General features: G+C 41.5%; 1 protein-coding gene across 1 annotated transcript in view; it reads right to left on the bottom strand.

Annotated features, from left to right (window-relative positions):
* zgc:91944 (uncharacterized protein LOC436941 homolog) overlaps window positions 1-20,927 on the bottom strand; it is a 52,189-nt gene extending 31,262 nt beyond the window's left edge. The window contains exon 1 of the mRNA XM_047382925.1: window positions 20,790-20,927. The gene's annotated coding sequence lies outside the window, so the exon portion shown is untranslated. The remainder of the gene's footprint in view (window positions 1-20,789) is intronic.
* Between the last annotated feature and the right edge of the window lie 1,632 nt (window positions 20,928-22,559).

Raw genomic sequence — 22,559 nt, 5'->3', positions numbered from 1 at the left:
GTGGGGTTAGGGTTAGAGGGAGGAGTCTAGGCATGTGGAGAGAAGGACTAGGGGACAAAATGGTCTGGCAAGGAGCCGGCTCCCCGGATGACCCCAAAAGGGCACCCCTGTTCGCTGAGTTCCAACAAAGGAGGGAGGCACAGGCACATTCATGGGCCCAAGGCTAGGGGAGGCACCGGGCCCAGTGAACTGATCAAAAACCAGGACCAACACCCCCAGGCCCCTCGGAACAACTCAAACCCCAATCCCCAGCCCTGACACCCAGTCCCCCACTCGAAGAAGCCACCGACCCCAATGAAGAGGAGCCAGCCAGAAGCGGGCATTGATGATCAAAAGTGTGGCTCCACTCCAAGAAAAAGAGCAAACCAGCCAGTCCAGCGCAACAAGAATATGCCACACAAAGGATGGCACACGACCAACATCCCCAAACACCCCCAAACCCACGGGGCAGAGCCAACAGAGCACCCAGTTCCTGATGGCCCCCACCCCGGCACCGGACCGCAGCCACAACCACACCCGCACCAACACTAAGGAGGCCAATAGATCACGCCCAACCCAAAACAGCAGGCCCACCCAAAGCCAGCATAGGCACATGCAACCCCATAGACAAATGAACTGAAATCACCAGTGCCAGCCAAGCAGTCGAGCAGAAACCATGATACACAACCCGACCGCACCATGCCCAAGGGAAAGACGCCAGCCTAGCAAGCCGAAGGGCGCCACAGAAAGGCCACAGCCTACAGCGCAAAGAGGCTGCATCCCACCCCCAGATGCAGAACCACCAACATGTAGGCCACCCAAGCAAAAACAATAGCGCCAAGCCACAGTTCCCCCAACGCCACAGCAACAGCTACACCACACATCCTTCCATACGTCCATTGGGACATGGTGAAAACCACCAATCCCAAGCACACACCACCCACCAGGAACCACCCAGCAGACAAGCAAACCACACCCCAGTACAAGGCCAAGAAGCCAGATGCAACCGCTAAGCGCAGCGACGCCCACCCAGCAGGAACCACACATGATGGCCAGAGCCGCACTGCACAGGACCATCACTTCACCACCACAGCACGCCATACAGAGGAGGACATAACGCAGCAAAGAGCACCCAAAGCAAAATCCATGCACAAAGCCCACACTGAGCAAATGCGCCCCCATCAGCCTCCCAAAAATACCCCCCCATGAAAGTGCACCTCAGCAAAAAGAAGACCCACAGCATCCAAACCCAAGAACACATGCCTGACACCCATACACCAGCCAGAAGTGTCCCTGTGAAAAAACCCACACAGAAGCCCACAAAAGGCAAAGAGCCCACAGAGTCAATACTAAAACCCACGAGAAGCCGAGACCACTCCATCCCGCCCAAACCATGCAGACCCTTCTGACCTCTCCTCTAGACAGAGCTGGAACCGGAACCAAGACAAGGAACCAGAATCCAAACTGGAACCACCCAGATCCAAATGATGCCTATCCCTACCCAAGGCCAACCACCCACCCCCACGCCAGGAAAAAAAACATTCAAACAACTCACAGAACACATAAGACATTTGACACCCAGGTTGACTTCGGCCCACCCCCTCCCATAGACCTTCTGTGCTGCCAGCAGAATGCACTCCTTAAGGTAAGAAGGCCCCTAAGCCCACCTAAGCCACCAACACGCCCCAGGAACCCTGATCCCCCGAACCCACCCTAGACCTACCCAGGAGCAGCAAGGCCACCAGGCTAGGAACCTATGTCCGCCGGCACAGGCCCCCCAAAAGCATCACATGCAGCCACCAGATGTCACCCCCCCCCAAAAAAAAAAAAAACTGAGAGGGAAGGTGAAATATTACATTTCAGATACTTTGATAAGTCTTCACATATGTAGCACCAGAACCTTCGAACAGATGTACATTACCATAGTGCGTTTATGTAATGGTCAGGTACAGGTGCGTAGTTAGACCTGGGCTTCCGGGGCAGAAGCCCAGGATGTTTTCTGAATAGCCCTGGACTTCTTGATGGAAGAAATTTAGAAGTATTAAAAAGATGCAGTCACAAAATGGTGTTGGACTTCACATTTTTATTTAAAAACAATCCGATTTTTTCAATTCTGTTCCATATCATCACCTCCTGCTCCACCTAACCTGACAATGACTTAAAAGGAGAAGACAAAAAATAGTTATTTGCGCACTCGCGGCACCGCTAATGCGCAACCACGCACACAGCCAGAGACAGACTCCATCCTGGTGAAGTCCAGAACAGCAGTTTACTCCAGGTCAACCTGCCTCCTTCATTACCTGAAAGGTTACACTGAGCGCCTCAAACAGGGCTCATTTCAGAGCAGCCGCGGAGCCAACCAGAGAGTGGGAGCCTGGTGCGTGTGTGTTCAGGAACAGGTGGAAGCAGAGTGGTATAAACCAGGAGAAGATATAACGGTAAAACCTGAATGCTGACTCCGAATGGGCTAATTGTAAGTTACAGCTAATCACTTATTCACCCAGCAAGACATGAGGTGGAACTAGATTCACTCTAATGAGCATCTTCAGGGTCATGATGAGGAACTTTCACCTGAGCTACAGGTGAAATTAAATGATCTGTCTGTGATAGAAAACAGTAGCAACCTTCTCTGTGGGCTTCTAGCGGGATTTGCATCATAATGTGAAAATATCTGGTCCTTTACTTCAGACAAAATAAAAGCATTCAATCCTAATGTAGCTGAACACATTAAAAGGTCCTTCAGTTCAACACATTGGTCTCATGGCAGCAGCCAGTGTTACAGTCTAGTTCTACATGTAGACAGAACCAGGTGTTGTTCAATAAACCAGGAAAATATCTCCTGGTTCCAGTAAGACGTGGTAGAAAGTACAAAAGTAAGCCTCCCTCTTCTCTTTCATATCTTCTGTGCTGATTCTAAACATTCAGCTCTGGGTTTAAAGATGCAGTATAATTAAGAAATAAATCATAGCAATTAATCACAGAATCAGAATCAGAATCAGAAAAGCTTTATTGCCAAGTACGTTTTTGGACATACAAGGAATTTGTTTTGGCGTAGTCGGTGCAATACAGTACAAATTAAACAGTATAAACATATCTACAATATAATATAAATATATGTGCACAGTTTTAAGTGAGTGAGAGTAAATATAGAGCAGTATAAGATGCAAGAGCAATACAACAGTGCAGGTGATCATTGTGCAAGTAAAGCAGTGCAAGTAAAGCAGGAGTCCAAGCTGAGCGTTAATGCAACACATAGAGTTACAGGTTACAGGTGTCCTGTCAGCAAAAAAAGGGGGGGTGTGGGGGAAAGGGACAGTGTCAGGGTGGTTTCCGGGATTTGTTAACCAGGCTGGTGGCAGATGGGAAAAAACTGTTCTTGTGGCGTGAGGTTTTGGTCCAGATGGACCGCAGCCTCCTGCCAGAGGGGAGAGTCTCAAAGAGTCTGTGACCGGGGTGGGAGGGAACCGGTGCTGATGGTCAGGGAGTCAGAGACGTGCTTCCCCAGCCTCACGCGCTGCTTCCTGTCAGACAGGAAGTCAGTGATCCACCTGCAGGTGGAGTCGGGCACACTCAGCTGGGAGAGCTTCTCCTGTAGCAGAACTGGGACGATGGTGTTGAAGGCAGAGCTGAAATCCACAAACAGGATCCTGGCGTAGGTTCCTGTGGAGTCCAGGTGCCGGAGGATGAAGTGAAGGGCTAGGTTGACTGCATCATCTACAGACCTGTTGGCTCTGTAGGCAAACTGCAGGGGGTCAAGGAGGGGGTCGGTGATGTCTTTTAGGTGTGACCATTGATTAGTTAACTATTTTATTTTTCTGAATTACACATGTAATATTATATAAACTAAACTAATTAAACAAGGATACAGTTTTACTGAAGGTGAGGCATACATACCATATTTATACAGTTATTAATAACTGTAATATTAGTACTGATACGGTCCAGGATGAGGCTCTATGCTATATTTTAAACACCACAAGTTAACACCCTTTCCTTTCAAAGTGTTTAATAGTAAGAACTGCACTAATGTCTCACACGCTCAGTGCAGAACAAAAGACTGTGTTGTAAAATGTTTCTTTTATTAATTTTGGCAGCCAAATTTCTTCAGAAGTGGAATGAAGGACTGAAAAGATGGTGATAAAAGAGAACAGGTTCATAAAAGAAGGAACAATTTTAATAAAATGTTTCAAAAGCTCTTGGCATAATAAAATAAATGTGTTTTAGGATTTTACCATTTGACTAAGATTTAGGAAAATCAACTTTATACCACTTTCCTTTTTTGAAATAAGAATAAAGACAATGGAACCTCAGGAGTGGAACACTGTGATGAGAATGTAACGTTTAAAAAGGTAATTTCTGTAGATGACAAAATAATTTATCTGGCCCAAAGTAAACATCTCTGAGTTTAAGAAAAACGTTTGTCAGCAAAAATTCTGATTAAGTTCTTTTCTAAATAACTCAAAATGTATCATTATTTGCTTCAGCCAAATGGTTTTTCATCAGGCCTAAACTCTGTTTCTCCTTGTCCTTCATTCAGCTTCTAAAAAAAATAAAAAGTAAAATTATTGCAAACCTTTTTTGTTTGATTCACAATAATTTACATTCAGTCTAAAACCGGCCAAGACAGAAAACTGGTACAATATGTCGTATATTATTTTCATTTTAAATTACCTATAAATTGTCTTATTGAAATCTAAGTATTTTGGATTTGGGCTAAAGCCCACAATGTTTTGACACCCTAAAAACGCCCCTGGTCAGGTATATTGCCTGTGCACTGTAAGCAAATATTAGATGTTGCAAAACCCATCCTGAACAACCTGTTTAGTGTACTCTAAGAAGGATTTTACATTGTATAAATTGTAAACTGGGGTTTCTAGTCATTTTAAAAGTTCTCAAACATATCTGAGGCCAAAATGTTTGGTCAAAGTTGACTGATAAATCCACCTTCCATTTCGTAATAGAAAGGGATATTGATTAATCTAAATATACAGTGTCCTGTATATTTTAAACAGTAATTTGGGGGGTTGAGATTAAGGAACTCTTGTACACTTGATGGCATTTGTAACCCAACTTTATTAAGCCTAAACCTACTTTTATTATAGGTTTAATTTGTTGATATTCTAAAAATGTATTCTTGTCCATCCCATATTGTATAATTAATTAGTTAAGTGGGATAAACCGAATTCATTCAAATATATGTTCCAGGTATTCAATTCCTCTACTCCTCCAATCTGGAATGTTTATCATATTATTTTTTGTAAGATGTCAGAGGTGTTCCAGATGGGTGTACGTCTGCAATGGACTAGCAAAGACAGGAGAGGAGCTGATATTGAGGGTTTTAAAGCATACATGTTGTTTCATATTTGAGCTAATAAATGGTAAATCTGAAACCTTAATATTATTGCAAAATGTCAGTTTAACATCAAGCCAGGGTTCATCTAGAGGACTGTGTTTAAACCACTTTAAGATGTATTGTAGCAAGAAATAGTCAAAGTTAGGCAGATCTAGTCCTTCTTTATCTTTGGTCCTCTGTAGTGATTTTAAGCTAATACCCTAACCTTTTGCAAAGAAATTTAGTAATGGAGGAATCTAGAGATCTAAACCGATCAGATGACGGTTTATTTGGGATCACTGAAAATAAGTAATTGATTTTTGGCAGGACCATCATTTTTATTGAAGCAACCCTGCTCATGAGTGATATGGGTAGAGATTTCTATCTAGCAAGATCATCTTCAACTTTTTTTAAAAAGCAGGATATGGTTTAGTTTTGTTAAATCTGCCAATCTAGGATAAACATTAATTTCCAAATACGGAATATTCATTGACTGTAGTTGTGTATTAGGGGAATTGTGGAAAGAACAATACATTGGAAGAACTGTAGATTTTAACCAATTTATAGTCATCTGAAACTCTTAAGAAATAATTTATCAATCCAGTTACCTGAGAGAGAGAGGTTTGTGAATGCTGGAGAAAAGTAATACATCATCCACATAAAGACTGATTTTATGTTCAATATTCATGCATTTCATGGCTTTCATATCTTTAGTTTGCCTGATTGCTGCCGCTTAATATTGTTGTAGTCGCTCATGAGTTTTATTAAATTTTCTCTGTACTATCTTGTTGTGATTATGAATATGAATATATTATTTAAAATCTAATATTAATATTTAGTATTTTATTAAATAATAATTTGGCCTGTTAAGGGTTGTCCTGTGAATACTAGTCCAATAAGGCGGTGGTAACCCAACTAAACTACCAAGCAAAATGAAAGAATAAGGAAGACTAATGGGCTATGTACAATATAAACAAGTGAATCAAAGATGGTTGAGAACTGTGACCAAAAGAGTGATGCAACATTACCATGTAATGTTATTTATGTTTGAGAACCAAGGATTATCTTGATGAGTTTGGAAATGAGGTTAAGTTAGTCTTGGAACTAAATTAGGTCATAATTGGTACCTTCAAATGACAAATCACAAGGCAACATCAGATAAAGCATTATTTTAATAAAATAATATTTTAAAAAATGATCTGCTGAAGAAAACCAACCTGCTGGATGACTAACTCTCAATGGTGTTTAGTTAGCTGGCTTTGTCTAGTACAAATAGTATTTAAGGAAATATCATTAAGGAAATGTTAAAATAATATTTGAGAAAATATTATTCTGAATGACGACCAGCAACCTTACTGGGTAAATGATCTTTAGTGGTATTTAGTTAGTTATTACGTTTAGTAAAATAATATTTAGGGAATGCTTATTTCCTAGATTGGAAACAACCTTTCTGTGTAAATGATCTGTGGGTGGCTCATAAGATGGGTGAGCACGTGTTCTGAGATGTTAGCAGTTGGAGCTAACAAAAAAACTTTTAGCTAGTTACCAGAATCAAACATGTACCTTTAAAATACCACTAATACGGAACATTATGGTTGATCTTCTGTGTTTAAAACCACCCTTTAAATAAAGTTTGTCCTAACTTTGAAAACACAACACAGAACATGTAAACTGAGCAGTAAATCTGCTGGCACTAAGATAGCTGAATTTCTCAACACAAACAAAAACCAAACATCATGAAAGAACATTGTTTAGATCATTTCATTCTATACTAATTTTCTCTGCCCAAACACCACCTCTTACGTGAACTGTGCTGAGGAAAAAGTTCCCAGGTGACAAAATGAGGGAAGTCCGGTCATCCACGTGTGACTGAAAGGGACTAGTGTTGCAACTAATCTCAGTTGCTGTAAAGGGGTTGGCTTTTAGCCGGCCCGGCCAAACCATACGACAAAGGCACGTTCGGCTCCTTGAGTGGCTCTTGCTACCTGGACATGCCCGCCGGAAGGCGCGCGATGCGGTCCCGGCCTTCTTTTGGAGGCCATGGGGGATATATATAATCACCGGCCACTTTATTAGGTACACCTTGGACCCCCTTTTGCCTTCAGAACTGCCTTAATCCTTTGTGGCATAGATTCAACAAGGTACTGGAAACATTCCTCAGAGAGTTTGGTCCATAATGACATGATAGCATCACACAGATGCTGCAGATTTGTTGGCTTAACATCCAGGATGCGAATTTCCCGTTCCACCACATCCCAAAGGTGCTCTATTAGATTGAGATCTGGTGACTGTGGAGGCCATTTGAGTACAGTGAACTCATTGTCATGTTCAAGAAAGCAGTCTGAGATGGTTCGTGCTTTATGACATGGCGCGTTATCCTGCTGGAAGTAACCATCAGAAGATGGGTACACTGTGGTGATAAAGGGATGGACATGGTCAGCAACAATACTCAAGTAGGCTGTGGCGTTGACACAATGCTCAATTGATACAAAGGGGCTTAAAGTTTGCCAAGAAAATAACCCCCATACCATTACACCACCACCAACAGCCTGAACAATTGATACAAGGCACGATGGATCCATGCTTTCATGTTGTTGACGCCAAATTCTGACCCTACCATCCGAACGTCGTGCAGAAATCGAGACTTATCAGACCAGGCAACGTTTTTCCTATCTTCTATTGTCCAATTTGGGTGAGCCTGTGCGAATTGCAGCCTCAGTTTCCTGTTCTTAGCTGACAGGAGTGGCACCCGGTGTGGTCTTCTGCTGCTGTAGCCCATCCACCTCATGGTTCCACATGTTGTGCGTTCAGAGATGCTCTTCTGCGTGCCTTGTTTGTAACGAGAGGTTAGTTGAGTTACTGTTGCCTTTCTATCAGCTCAAACCAGTCTGGCCATTCTCCTCTGATCTCTGGCATCAACAAGGAATTTGCGCCCACAGAACTGCCACTCACTGGATATTTTCTCTTTTCGGAACATTCTGTGTAAACCCTAGAGATGGTAGTGCGTGAAAATCCCAGTAAATCAGCAGTTTCTGAAATACTCAGACCAGCCCGTCTGGCACCAACAACCATGCCACCTTCAAAGTCACTTAAATCACCTTTCTTCCCCATTCTGGTGCTCAGTTTGAACTGCAGCAGATCGTCTTGACAATGTCTACATCCCTAAATGTATTGAGTTGCTGCCATGTGATCGGCTGATTAGAAATTTGCGTTAACAAGCAGTTGGACAGGTGTACCTAATAAAGTGGCCGGTAAGTATATATACAGAACTGTGCAAAAGTCTTAGGCAGGTGTGGAAAAAATGCTGTAAACAAAGAATAAATGATAATTGTTTATTTTAATCAATTTACAAAATGCAAAGTGAGCGAACCCAAACATACAGGCCGACAACAAACTGATCAAAGAGATCAAGTTAGCTAAAAGCACCCTGAGAAGAATCCTTGTCAGATGACCTCAACGGCATCTACTGCAGGTTTGAAAATCAGCCGTTCACACCTCCCACTAACTCATCCATACCTCTGGCACAAAAGCTTCCCATGCACCAACCTCACGTCTCTCTAAGGAGAGATGTGAGGTTGCCTGGACTTAAGATGTCTGAGGAAGATATAGATATGCTCTCTCAGTGTCACAAGATGCTGAAGAAGCTCCAGAATCTGACAATGTCTCACCCGCATGCCTGAGAGCCTGCGCTGACCAACTGACCCCCATCTTTACTCAGATCTTCTTAAGTCTCTGGAGCTGTGTGAGGTTCCCTCTGATTTTAAGCCTTTCAGAGAAATGCACATTACAGGGTTAAATGACTACAGACTTGTCGTCCTGATGTTTGTGGTCATGAAATCCTTTGAGCGACAGAAGGACATCACAGGCTCCCTGCTGGACCCCCAGCAGTTTGCTCACTGAGCAAACAGGTCAGCAGATGATGCAGTAACTTTGAACTACACAGCACCAACTCAAACACCCACGGGCGTACGCCAAGTTCCTGTTTGTGGACGTCAGCTTTCAACACCACCAACGTTTAGCTGCTTAGAACAACATATTTGGTTTTCAGCTGAAAATATGAACATTATGAAGATTGAAATTCTTCTTAAACTAATCTACTACAAATGAGATATGCAGTTCTTTAGATGTTGTTCTACATTCTTTTGTGACCTCCTGTGTGAGTCGTTGATGCACCATTGGAGTAATTATTGCTGGCCAGCCACTGCTGGCAAAGCTCACCTCATTTGCATGTTTTCTTCATTAAGTCTAATAAATGTCATTAACATTGTTTGTTATTTGTTCTTACAAGCAGGTCAAGATGTACTGACTTTAGAAATTTGTTTAGCCAATTTCATGTTGTCAGACAGATCCTGTGTAAAATAATTGCTTAACTCTACATGCTAGGTGTGGCTACTTAATTGAACCAAAAAATGTTGTTAATTATGGTAAATTTGTGATTTAACAAGTGAAGCAATTACATTTAACAATTATTTGAAAAATGAATTTTGTATTTAGCAGGTTTCCTTTTTTACTGATTTTAAAATAGTTTATCTAAAACATTTAGATGTGACAAAATACAAAAACAGGTGACTAGAACCAGGGACACATCTAAAGATTGCAGGAAACTGACCCTCAAGGAACGAAGTTAGAGACCCTGCTCTTCTACATACCACTAGGCCATAAAAAACTGAAAAGCTGGTAACAACTTAAACAGGCAGTTTAAGGAAATGATTATACATCATGCTAAAGGCTAAATGACATAGTACAAGCTGCAGTCAGAGGAATGGAGGAAACAGGTGGATGCCAAAGGCTGAAATAATGCTGCATTCTTTCTTTTCTGTGTTGTACAAAAAGAAAAACAGTGAGTATACTTGCATACGAAATTTTTCCCGCTCTTCCTTGCACATACGGAGCATGGAAATTTACAGAGTATAAAACATGGAGCATTTGAGTGTAGCCAGGAGTTTCACTCCTAGTTGCAGTAAAAAAAAAAAAATTGTGCAGCTGTAAACTTGACTGGTGTTGGGCAAAAAATCCAGAGTCCAGAAAGTCCAAGACCAAGACAAGGCAAAGTAAAAATCTAATCAATTCCAAGACGTGTACAAAACTATGAAAGTGCTGTCTCGAGATCAACAAACATTTGGAAATGACTATAGTTATAAAAATAACTATAGTTATGGCTATGTGACCAGCTACGGTGGCAACTAGTGATTATTACGAAAATCAGCTAATCCTTCAATTTTTTTTCCTGAATAGTCAGATAGTCAATTATTTTTTTTAACTCTATCTCTAGTTTCTGTGAGAACACTTTCAGTTCTAGGTAATGGTACATGTTTTACTGAACTTTCTCAAGTCTACTCAGGTATGTACTGTAGATTATATAAATTCTCAGAAGGAATTAGTGTTAGATACATTAAACCAGAATTCAGAAATACTTTTGAGTAGCTCTAACTCTAAACCTAAAATGCTTTACTCAAGCCTGAACTGGTTTTATTGTTCACTGATTTTTTTTAAACCTCAGCACGGTTCACGTAAGAGGTTGTGCTTTGGGCAGAGAGTGTCAGAGTCTGAATCTGTCTGTGTGTGTGTGTGTGTTCTTGTACTTGGTGCTGAGTGAGAACCATTTTTCGTATTTTTATCGCAAAGTGAGGAAATGTTGACAAAGTGAGGACATTTTCCTGGTCCTCGCTTTTTCAAATTCCGTTCTTGGGAAAGGGGTTAGGTTTAGGACTAGGGTATGAATTGAGTTATTGTTAGGGTTAGGTATTAACTGGTTAGGGTTAGGGTTAGTGTTAGGGTCAGGGTTAGGCACTAAAAATCAAGGAAAATGAATGGAAGTCAATGGAAGTAACCGAAAAGTCATCATAAAGATAGTAAAACATGGATGTGTGTGTGTGTGTGTGTGTGTGTGTGTGTGTGTATAGTAAGTGTTAAGGTAGGAAAACTTTACTGGCCGTCAGTTAACTCTTACATTACTCCTCACCTCTCCCCGACTCTTTTTATTTGGCACCCAAAGGACAATCCTCAGTCCGAGATCAGTTGTACGTTTCCACAAGTTTATAAAAAACCAATCTGAATTCAGAGAGGGGACACACACTTACACTGGTACCTGGAAACGTCGGTGTGTTGTCCGTTTTGGAGGGGCCACAATACCTTTATATACCCCTCGCTGCTATGCAGAACACATACACAATCATTTTATTTGTGAATATCTCCCCAGCAACAATATCCTCATATCCAAATAAGGAGTACTTCTAGTTCTTCTCTTTTAACAAACTTATCCTGTCTGGCTCCAGCCTTGTCTCCTTCCCCAATTTATGACGTGGCCCTCTCTGTGCCCTGTTCTCCCCTGTCTTCTTCTCCCCCATCGGTGATTACTTGTCCTTCACTAATTTATGACTTTGGACTCTATGCTTCACTCCCTAAGCTTGAACCCCTCTGCTCTAGGGACTTTTTAGTAAGAACAAGGCTTTGTCCTTACCACCCCATAGGCCTTATGACTGCACTATCGACCTTCTCCCTGGCGCCCCCTTACCATCTAGCAGACTATACAATATCTCTCATCCCGAACAGAAATCTATGGAGAATTATAGTAGTAAATCCTTATCTGCAGGTATAATCCGACCATCTTCTTCACCTCTTGGGGCCGGATTTTTTTTTTTGTAGGGAAGAAGAATGGGTCATTGAGACCCTTTATTGACTATAGGGGTCTTAATCAAATCACTGTCAAAAACAAGTATCCTCTTCCACGACTTTCCTCAGCTTTTGAACCGGTTCATAGTGCCACAGTATTTACTAAACTAGATCTGAGAAATGCTTACCATCTTGTTAGGATCCGACAGGGGGATGAGTGGAAGACAGCCTTCAAGACTCCACTTGGTCACTTTGAATACCTGGTCATGCCTTTTGGTCTATGCAATGCTCCTACTGTCTTTCAGGCCCTTGTTAACGACATGCTTAGAGACTTTTTGAACATTTTTGTTTTTGTGTATCTAGACGACATTCTGATCTATTCTAAGAACATTGAGGAGCATAGCCACCATGTTCGCCAAGTACTTAAACTACTTCTGGAAAACCCTCTCTTTGTAAAGGGTGAAAAGTGTGAGTTTCACCAAACCTCAGTCACCTTTTTAGGATACATTCTTGAGGGTGGACAGGTACAATCTAACCCCGAGAAGATTAAGGCAGAACTCTGAGGATGGGAGATTACATCCTTGTGCTTTCTTTTCACGCAGATTGAACAATGCAGAGAGAAACTATGACGTCGGGGATAGAGAACTACTAGCTATTAAATTAGCTCTTGAGGAATGGCGCCACTGGCTTGAGGGCGCGGAACATCCAGTTCAAGTCTGGACGGACCATAAGAACTTGGCTTACATACAGTCTGCTAAAAGATTGAACCCACGTCAGTCCTGGTGGTCTTTGTTCTTTTCACGCTTTGATCTTTGTATTTCTTTCAGACCTGGAACTAAGAACAGTAAACCTGATGCACTCTCCAGACAGTTTGCAGTTGATGATTCTATAAAAGGAGCCAGCTCCCATTCTACCGCCCAATTGGACGGTAGGGGCGCTCAGGTGGGAGATGGAAGACGTAAACCTCAGAGCACAACAACAGGAACCCGACCATGGCACAGGACCACCCAATTGTACCTACGTCCCACTTCAGGTTCGTCATAGACTCATTGATTGGTTGCACACAGCTAAGTTCTCTGCTCATCCCGGAGTGAGCAGGACAATAGCTCTCATACAGAGAAGGTTTTGGTGGCCTTCAGTCCACAAGGATGTTAAAGATTTTGTTCAGGCTTGTTCCACATGTGCCAGAAACAAAACCAGCAATCAACCTCCCGCAGGTCTCCTCCAACCACTCAGTATCCCTGGTCATCCCTGGTCGCATATTGCTTTGGACTTTGTTTCTGGTTTACCGTCATCTTCAGGTATGATCACTATCCTCACAATTGTTGACCGATTCTCTAAAACATGCCATCTCATTCCACTCAGGAAACTTCCGTCAGCTTTGCAAACCGCAAACTTCTCACCAAACATATTTTTTGTTTACATGGCATACCATATGACATCCTGTCTGACCGAGGTCTGCAATTCATCTCTCAGGTCTGGAAGCAGTTTTGTTTAACTTTGGGAGCTAGAGTTTCACTAACCTAACCTTCACTAACCTTCACCCTCAATCCAACGGACAAACAGAAAGACTCAATCAACGACTTGAATCCACTACGCTGTCTCATTTCTACTAATCCAACAGACTGGTGCTCATACCTGCCATGGGTTGAATATGCTCTGAACTCTCATGTTTCTTCTGCTACTGGACATTCCAATTATTGCCAATTATTGCCAATATATTCATATTCATAACCACAACATGATATTGTGATTATGAATCAGAATATTATTTAATATTTAATATTAATATTTTAATATTTTATCAAATAATATTTCGGTCTGTTAAGGGTTGTCCTGTGAATACCAGCCCAGTAAAGTGATGGTATTAGGACAAAATAGAAAGGTGTGAGATGAGCTCTGACATCATTGAACAGCATAAACCCTGCACACACATGGAATGAATTCACACCATTTCTTAAAATACAAAAATTTATTAACAAAAATAAGTCAACTCATAGTCAAACATATTTCAATCAACAAACTCTTTACTATGCTAAAACAATCCAACTAAACTACCAAGCAGAATTAAAGAATTCCGAAGACTAATGGGCTATGTACAATATAAACAAGTTGATTAAAGATGATTGAAAACCATGACCAAAAGAGTGATGCAACATTACCATGCAAAGTTTATGTTTGAGAACCAAGGATTATCTTGAAGAATATGGAAGTGAAGTTAAGTTAGTCTTGGAACTAACTTAGGGAATAATCAGCATACCTTTAGACAACCATTCACAATTCAGGATCAGATAAAGTATTATTTCAATAAAATAATGTTTTAAAGAATGATCTGCTGAATAAAACCAACCTTCTGGATGACCAATTCTCAAGGGGGTCTCATTAGCTGCCTTTATTTATTAAAATAATATTTAAAGAAATATTATTAAGGGAAAATTTTGGAAAGAGCCAAATCTTTCTGGATAAATGGGGTTTAATGGTGTTTACTTAGTTATCAGATTTAGTAAAATAATGTTTAGGGACTATTATTTACTAGCTTGAAAACTAACAACCTTTCTGTTAAATATTCTTTAGCAGGTAAGCACGTGTCCTAAGCCGTTAGCAGTTAAAGCTAACAAAGAAGCTGATAGCTTATCACCAGAATCAAACACACACCTTTAAAAATACTGTCAATAAAAAGGTTAAAATGCATAAGCGCGGACAGCGCGTTATGGCCGATCTTCTGTGTTTAAAATCACCCTTTAAATAAAGTTTGTCTTAACTTTAAAAACACACAAACACAGAACACAAAGATGAGCACATGTGCTGCAGATAGCCTGCTAGCACCAAGATAGCTGAGTTTCACACAAACAAAACCAAACTTCATAAAATGAAAAACGTTTAGATAATTCCAATCTAACTCCTTCTCTCTGCCCAATACCTAACCTCATGAACCGTGCTTAGGAGTTGTCTGGGCGACGACGAAGTTTGAAGAAAGCTCCGTGAACAAAGTGTTAGCTTCCAGCTAACCTCCGTAGCTGTGGATGAAAGACGGCTCGTTCTGTCCGCCAACCAACTGCACATTACCGTAACCATTGTCCTTCCTTCAGACTCGGCTTGTAGAGACAGCGTCTCTACTGGGGATTTCTCTGGAACACAGTTTGCTTCTGCAGGCCTCAGAGAGAGAAGTAAAGCAATGCTTATACCGTAATTTCCTCTTTTTATGAATGAATACCAGATTCTTTCAACAGTAATTCATCAGTACTTAACTTGTGCATATGATCCCGTGATCTTATGACACCCTTGGATCCAGTTTGAAGAGTTTATGTCTTTTTGCCAGCAAAGAGACATTCGCGCGCTGGATCTCTCTGTCCAGGTCCCTGTGTGACCCGCGTAGAAGAGGCAGGATGTAGCAAGAGCGGTACTTTTATTTGGACAGTGATGTCACAGGAAGTCCGCAGTTACCCCGTTTCCTGGCTGTGCCGGAAGTAGGTTAATGCAATTAATTTTGAAAGTTCCTGGAAAGTCTGTACTAGCCTTTCACGTTGTAACCATGGCTGTGGGTCCCAACAATGACTATTAAACTAACTGTAAAACATTGGGCACAGCTTTCTCTATAGCCTTGGAAAATACATGTAAAATACTTGTACTAAGGTTAGTTAAGCTCTGCATTTAGCTTTGTAGCAGAAAACAGTGTGCAGGGTAAATTCAATTCAATTCAATTCGAAAATACTTTATTAATCCCAAAGGGAAATTAAATGTTGTTATAGCTCATATTATGAAGGTTTCCTCAAAGAGCCGTTGTAGATGCTGATGGCTGTGGGCAGGAAGGATCTCTTGTAGCGCTCCATCTTACAGCAGATCTGAAGAAGCCTCTGACTGAAGTCACTCTGTTGTTGTAGGACAGTCTCATGAAGAGGATGCTCAGGGTTCTCCATAATGTTCTTCATTTTATTGTATGAAGAATCTGTCTTTCCACAATGATCTCCAGAGGTTCCAGAGGAGTCCCCAGAACAGAGCCAGCCTTTTTTATCAGCTTGTTGAGCTTTTTTAAGTCCCTGGCTCTGATGCTGCTTCCCCAGCAGATGATGGCAGAAGAGATCACACTCTCCACAACAGACTTATAGAAGATATGCAGCATCTTGCTGCAAACACCAAAGGACCTAAGTGTCCTCAAGAAGTACAGTCTGCTCTGTCCCTTCTTGTAGATGGCTTCACAGTTGCATCTCCACTCTAGTCTGTTGTCCAGGTGAACACCGAGGTATTTATACTCCTCCACCACCTCCACTTCTTCTCCCATGATAGAAATAGTTTTTGACTGTTTCTCTTAAAATCTACAATCATCTCCTTTGTTTTAGTCACGTTCAAAATGAGATGATTGTTTCCACACCATGCGACAAAGCGGTCCACCACCTTCCTGTACTCAGCTTCTTGTCCATCTCTGATCCACCCCACGAGTGCTGAATCATCCGAGTATTTCTGCAGATGACAGGAGTCTGTCTTGTACTGGAAGTCTGAGGTGTACAGAGTGAAAAGGAATGGTGAGAGTACAGTCCCCTGTGGTGCTCCTGTGCTGCTGACTACCTGGTTAGACTCACAACCCTTCAGTCTCACAAACTGTGGTCTGTTTGTCAGGTAGTCTTTGATCCAGGAGATTGTTGAGGCCTCCACCTGAGTCTTCTGGAGTTTCTGATGAAGCAAATCAGGTTGGATTGTATTAAATGTACTGGATAAATCAAAGAACATGATCCTCACAGTGCTACTGGCTTTGTCCAGATGACAGTGGGTTTGTTGAAGCAGGTGTATGATGGCATCTTCAACTCCAACTCCACAGCGATAAGCAAACTGAAGGGGGTCCTGATGGTTTACTGTTTGCTTACTCAGGTGGGCCAACAGGAGTCTCTCTAGGACCTTCATGATGTGAGATGTCAGGGTAACAGGTCTATAGTCATTGAGGACTGATAGGTGAGTTTTCTTTGGTACCGGAACAAGACAGGAGGTCTTCCACAACACCGGAACCTTCTTCTGGGCCAGGCTAAGGTTGAAGAAGTGCTGCAGAATCCCACAGAGCTGCTCTGCACAGGCCTTCAGGACTCTAGGGCTGACATGATCTGGACCTGCAGCCTTATTCCTATTCAGTCTCTCCAGTTGTCTCTTCACCTGACTTCTTGAGACACACAGGTGGAAGGGGGAAGCAAAGGAAGTATCAGCATCTTCTGATATGGTTGAAGGCAAACATGTAGAAGCAGAAGGGTCTAGGGCTGAGGTGGAAGATAAAAAATGTGAGGTGTTCCTGGACAGTTGTGGGTCCTGTGGGTCAAAGGAAGGTGGAATGTCTGTTTGGCTGTGAGCAGGAGAGGAGGATTCGAAGCTTGTTTCTGAACTGAACCTATTGAAGAATGTGTTCAGTTCATTGGCTCTGTCCAGACCTCCATCAGTCTGATCATCCTTCTGCTTGAAGCCTGTGATCTTCTTCATCCCTTTCCACATCTCTGATATTGTTTTGCTGGAGCTTGCTCTCCAGCTTCTTCTTGTACACCTCCTTGTTGTCTCTTATTTTGACTTTAAGTTGCTTCTGTATACTCCTCAATAATTATCTGTCTCCCTCTCTGAAGGCTCTTTTTTTCTTGTTAAGCAGGTTCTTCAGGTCACTGGTGATCCAAGGTTTGTTATTGGGGAAGCATCTCATGGTTCTGGTGGGGATGATGTTATCCACACAGAAGTTTATATAGTCGGTTACACACTCAGTCATGGCATTGATGTCCTCTCCATGTGGCTGGCACAGTGCGTCCCAGTCTGTAGCCTCAAAGCAACCTTGCAGAGCTTCTTCAGCTTCCTGTGACCATTTCCTCACAGTCCTCTTTATTACAGGTTGCCTCTGAACAAGGGGCTTATATTTCGAGCAAAGAAAAACAAGATTGTGATCTGATTTGCCCAGAGGAGGTCTTGCTGTAGAGATGTATGAGTCCTTCACATTTGCATAAAACAAATCCAATGTTTTGTTTTCTCTGGTAGAGCAGCTGACAAATTGTTGAAACGTTGGAAGTGTAGCAGAAAGTGAAGCATGGTTAAAATCACCAGAAATTGCCACAAAAGCATTGGGGTTTTGTGTCTGTAGCTTAGCAATAACTGAGCTGATGGCATCACATGCAGTGTCGGCAACAGCGGAAGGTGGAACGTAAACTGTTGCCAAAATAACACTGGTGAACTCTCTGGGTAAAAAATATGGACGAAAACTTACTGCCAACAGTTCAATATCTGGACTGCAGAGATGACACTTCACAGTAACATGTCCTGGATTACACCATCTGTTGTTCACAAGTACTGCCAGTCCACCTCCTTTACATTTGCCGCTCCTCCTTAAATATCTGTCTGCTCGTATGGTTAAAAAGCCCGGCACAGAGACACTGGAGTCGGGGATATGATCCTGCAGCCATGTCTCAGTAAAACACATGATACTGTATGCCCGGTACTCTGGCTGGGTCCTTTGTAGGGCTTGGAGTTCATCCAACTTGTTTCCCAACGATCTCACATTGCCCATCAAAATCGACGGAAGAGATGGTTTGAACTTTCTCCTTCTCTCTCTTCTCTTAGCTCCTGCTCTGCATCCACGGCGTCTCCTTTTCAATTCATTAGGGATTTGGGGTTGTAGCTGAAGTATTATTTGAGCTTTTGAGATATTAATCTGCTGCTCCCGGTTGTAAGAAACAACCCCGTTGCCATGGCAATGCATCATAACAAATGTCCAAAAATAGAAAGTATTAAGAAAAATCTTCCGAGCTGCATAGCATCCGACACTGGAGTGGACAGTCATCCAAAAAAAAATCAACTGTATCCACCACAAGAGGAATAGTTCCCAAAAAAGAATAAATCAGAATCAAAAGTAACAGAGCTACTCCAACCTGCTGCCACCTTGAGCGGCGCAATTCTAGCTCTAATAAAGGAGACAACACTGTTGCCACAACTTCTTGTATTGTATTACAGTTCTAAAAAAAAACATTGATGTAGTTTTATGTTGTGCGACAACAATAAAATGTCATGTTGAGAATTTTTTATTCAATATTGTTGATCACATTTATTAAATGTATTAATCATTGCAACCTATTGGTGGGCCAGCTTTAGCCTCTCCAGTCTGTGACAACAGAATAGAGGGCTGCTAATACTCATAAACTTAATTTTAGTTAAAAACACCTAATAACGACTGTGCCTCTCACCCAATAACTGCTGGAGAGAGACCTCAGACCCCCAATGACAAGGATAAGCATGTATATGTTTTTATCTGTTAGCTTTCAGATTAGCAAATTCTAAAAACATATTACGCAGTGTCTGGACCAGCAGGTCAAGAAAGGGGGAGCACTTTGGTAGTTGCAAGTCATCCATTACATCAGAGCTGAAAGGTAAGTTTGGAAATCGACCAATTATTGGTTGGTTTTACACACATAAAAACCTTTATCAGTTGTTGAAGACAACCCTAAAAAAGTGTGTCACTTAAATTGTAATCTAACCAACTACCTGAGTACCCAAGATAAAGGTGTTAAGGCAATATAAAACCAGAGAATGTGTTTTCTGATGCTGATGATCAGCTTCACCAACTCATAGCTTCATTTCTCCACTTGGTGGCAGAAACGTCATTATTATTTGATCCTTGAGAGGTAGGAAACACAGCCCAAGAATTCTTACACATTTTTTATTTCAAAATATAGATTTTTTTGTTTTCCAGTATTTCCAGTGTAAATCATAGGCTTCAACACTTCTCTAGTAGATTCTCTTTTAGAAAATAAATTGTTATTTAGAGTAAAATGATGCTTTAAAGGGCGTCCTCTTATTTAGATCTTTTTCAGTTATACTGAACACTCAAATACATTTTACTCCAGAGCCACATACACCCAGCCGCCCATATTTATACACAGATTAGTCTGGGTCAGTAAGCTACACAATCATGGGGAGGACTGCTGACTGGACAGATGTCCAGAAGACAGTCATTAACACCCTCTACATGGAGAGTAAGCCACAAAAGGTCATTGCTAAAGAAACTGATTGTTCACAGAGTGCTGTATCCAAGTATATACAGTACTGTGCAAAAGTTTTAGGCAGGTGTGAAAAAATGCTGTAAAGTCTTTCAAAAGGGTGCTTTCAAAAATGGAAGTGTTAATCATTCACTGTCATCAATCAACAAAATTCAGTGAATGAACAAAAGATAAATCTAAATCAATCAATATTTGGCGTGATCAGCCTTTGCCTTCAAAACGTCTAGGTACACTTGCACACAGTTTTTGAAGGAACTCGGCTGGTAGGTTGTTCCAAACATATTGGAGAACTAACCACAGACCTTTTGTGGATGTAGGCTTTCTCACATCCTTCTGTTTCTTCATGTAATCCCAGACACACTCGATGATGTTGAGATCAGGGCTCTGTGGGGGCTATACCATCACTTCCAGTAATTAGTTTTCTTCTTTATGTTAAAGATAGTTCTTAATGACTTTGGCTGTATGTTTGGGTTTGCTCACTTAGCATTTTGTAAATTGATAAAAAAAACAATCATCATTTATATTTCTGAACCTATTCTTTGTTTACAGCATTTTTTTACATCTGCCCAAAACGTTTGCACAGTACTGTACATAAAAAGTTGAGTGAAAGGAAAAAGTCTGATAGGAAAAGGTGCACCAACAACAGGGAAACCTAAAGCCTTGAGAGGATTGTCAAGCAAAATCCATTCTAGAGTTTGAGGGAGGTTCACACAGAGTAGACTGAAGCTGAAGTCAGCACATCAAGAGTCACTATGTGTGGATGAATCCTACACATGGCCTACAAATGTCTTGAAGTGATCTACATTGTTATGTATTGTTAGGATTGTGTTCTGTTGGAGGATATGTTTTTGTTTCCTTACCTTTCAGAGTCAGAGTGGCAAGGCCGGAGCCTTCCTCACACACCTGTCCTGGATCCTGCTGATGAGTGCAGCTGGCATTTAAGCTCTGGGTTGTGATCCATTCCTCGCCGGATTATTCATTGACACTGGTACTGAATAAGACAGCCGACAATTCACCCTGGAGATCTTCTCGAGTAACCTTGTGTTTTGTTTTTCTGAAGGACACTTTGTGGAGTCTGGAACTCACCTGTTGCTGGAGCTTAAGAACTCGTGGATGTGGACTCACTCTCCTGGAAACTCTCACCTGGAGATCAACAATCCTCCGTCCTGCCACTCTCACTCTCCCTCGCGGACCTGGAACACAAACTTACCTCAAAGACGGAATCACTTTCTTCCTGGATATCCTTTGCCGCTTCCTCCGAAGCTTACCTCTCTCCCAACGCCTGACAAATCTACTTCCACCCTTTGAAAATATACTTCACTTAAACTTTTCATCAGTCTCTGCCTCATTGTCCTGGTTTTGCCTGTACTTGAGTACTCCTCCTGTTACAACTCAACATGTATAGTGTTGGAATAATTGAATATAGATTTATCTTATATTTTCTCCTATTCTTTAACTTAACTATTTGATTATATAACCTTTCATGATGTATGTGTGAGAAAGGATGTGTGAGTTTGTCTGCAGGCAAAGATCATAAATGGAGCTGAACTAGCAGAGAAGGAAGCAGTCCAGTTGAGGAGGTCATAAAGATGAAGGAGGTCATAAAGATGAAGGCTGATTACACTCGACAAAAAGTCACAACTGACCCTACCAGTTGGAGGAGACTGTGGGAAATGTGTTGTTAATGTATAAAGCTGTTTATGACCTGTTTACGATGCAGCTGTTGTTTTCCCCCATCCTTTAGAGAACAATGTTTTTGTAAACTAGGGACCCCCGAAACACAATAAAAAGAGGAGGCGGACAGATGCTGTTCAGAATGGTTGGGGACTTGTAACTGAACATATCTCTGATCGTTCTCCTTGTACGAGAAAATAACTAACACTTTGTCTCTCTCTCTTCTTTTTGTGTTGTTATAAATATTGTTAGGTTGTTTAAACCTGACATATAGTCATCTGAAATGGTTTTCCAACAGTCTTGAAGGAGTTCCCAGAGATGCTTAGCACTTGTTGGCCCTTTTGCCTTCACTCTGCGGTCCAGCTCACCCCAAACCATCTCGATTGGGTTCAGGTCCGGTGACTGTGGAGGCCAGGTCATCTGGCGCAGCACCCCATCACTCTCCTTCTTGGTCAAATAGCCCTTACACAGCCCGGAGGTGTGTTTGGGGTCATTGCCCTGTTGAAATTCCACATGTGTTAATTCATAGTTTTGATGCCTTCAGTGTGAAGCTACAATATTCATTGTCATGAAAATAAAGACAACTCTTTGAATGAGAAGGTGTGTCCAAACTTTTGGTCTGTACTGTATATGGGCAAATATTGCCTATTCTGTCTAACGTCAACATAAAACAGAATAGTTAAAACCTTGGGTAACTGAACAAAATTAACTAGAATAAAATCATATTAGTTATTAGATTTAAAGTAATTTTGTCTATTAAATACATTTAAAAACAAACATATGGATTTAACTCATTTATTTGTCATATTGTTATTAGACTTAACAGAATCATCTAAAAAGAAATGTATAAATTGTTGGACCAGTTTATGTTCTTAAACACTAACGGTTATTATTTTAACAGCTGCATGTCTACATATCCAAAGTTCAAATAAACAAAAAATAACACCATAGCAAAA

The sequence above is a fragment of the Girardinichthys multiradiatus genome, chromosome 13, assembly GCF_021462225.1.
Source record: "Girardinichthys multiradiatus isolate DD_20200921_A chromosome 13, DD_fGirMul_XY1, whole genome shotgun sequence".
Classification (NCBI taxonomy): domain Eukaryota; kingdom Metazoa; phylum Chordata; class Actinopteri; order Cyprinodontiformes; family Goodeidae; genus Girardinichthys; species Girardinichthys multiradiatus.
This window is presented reverse-complemented; position numbering and strand designations above follow the sequence as displayed.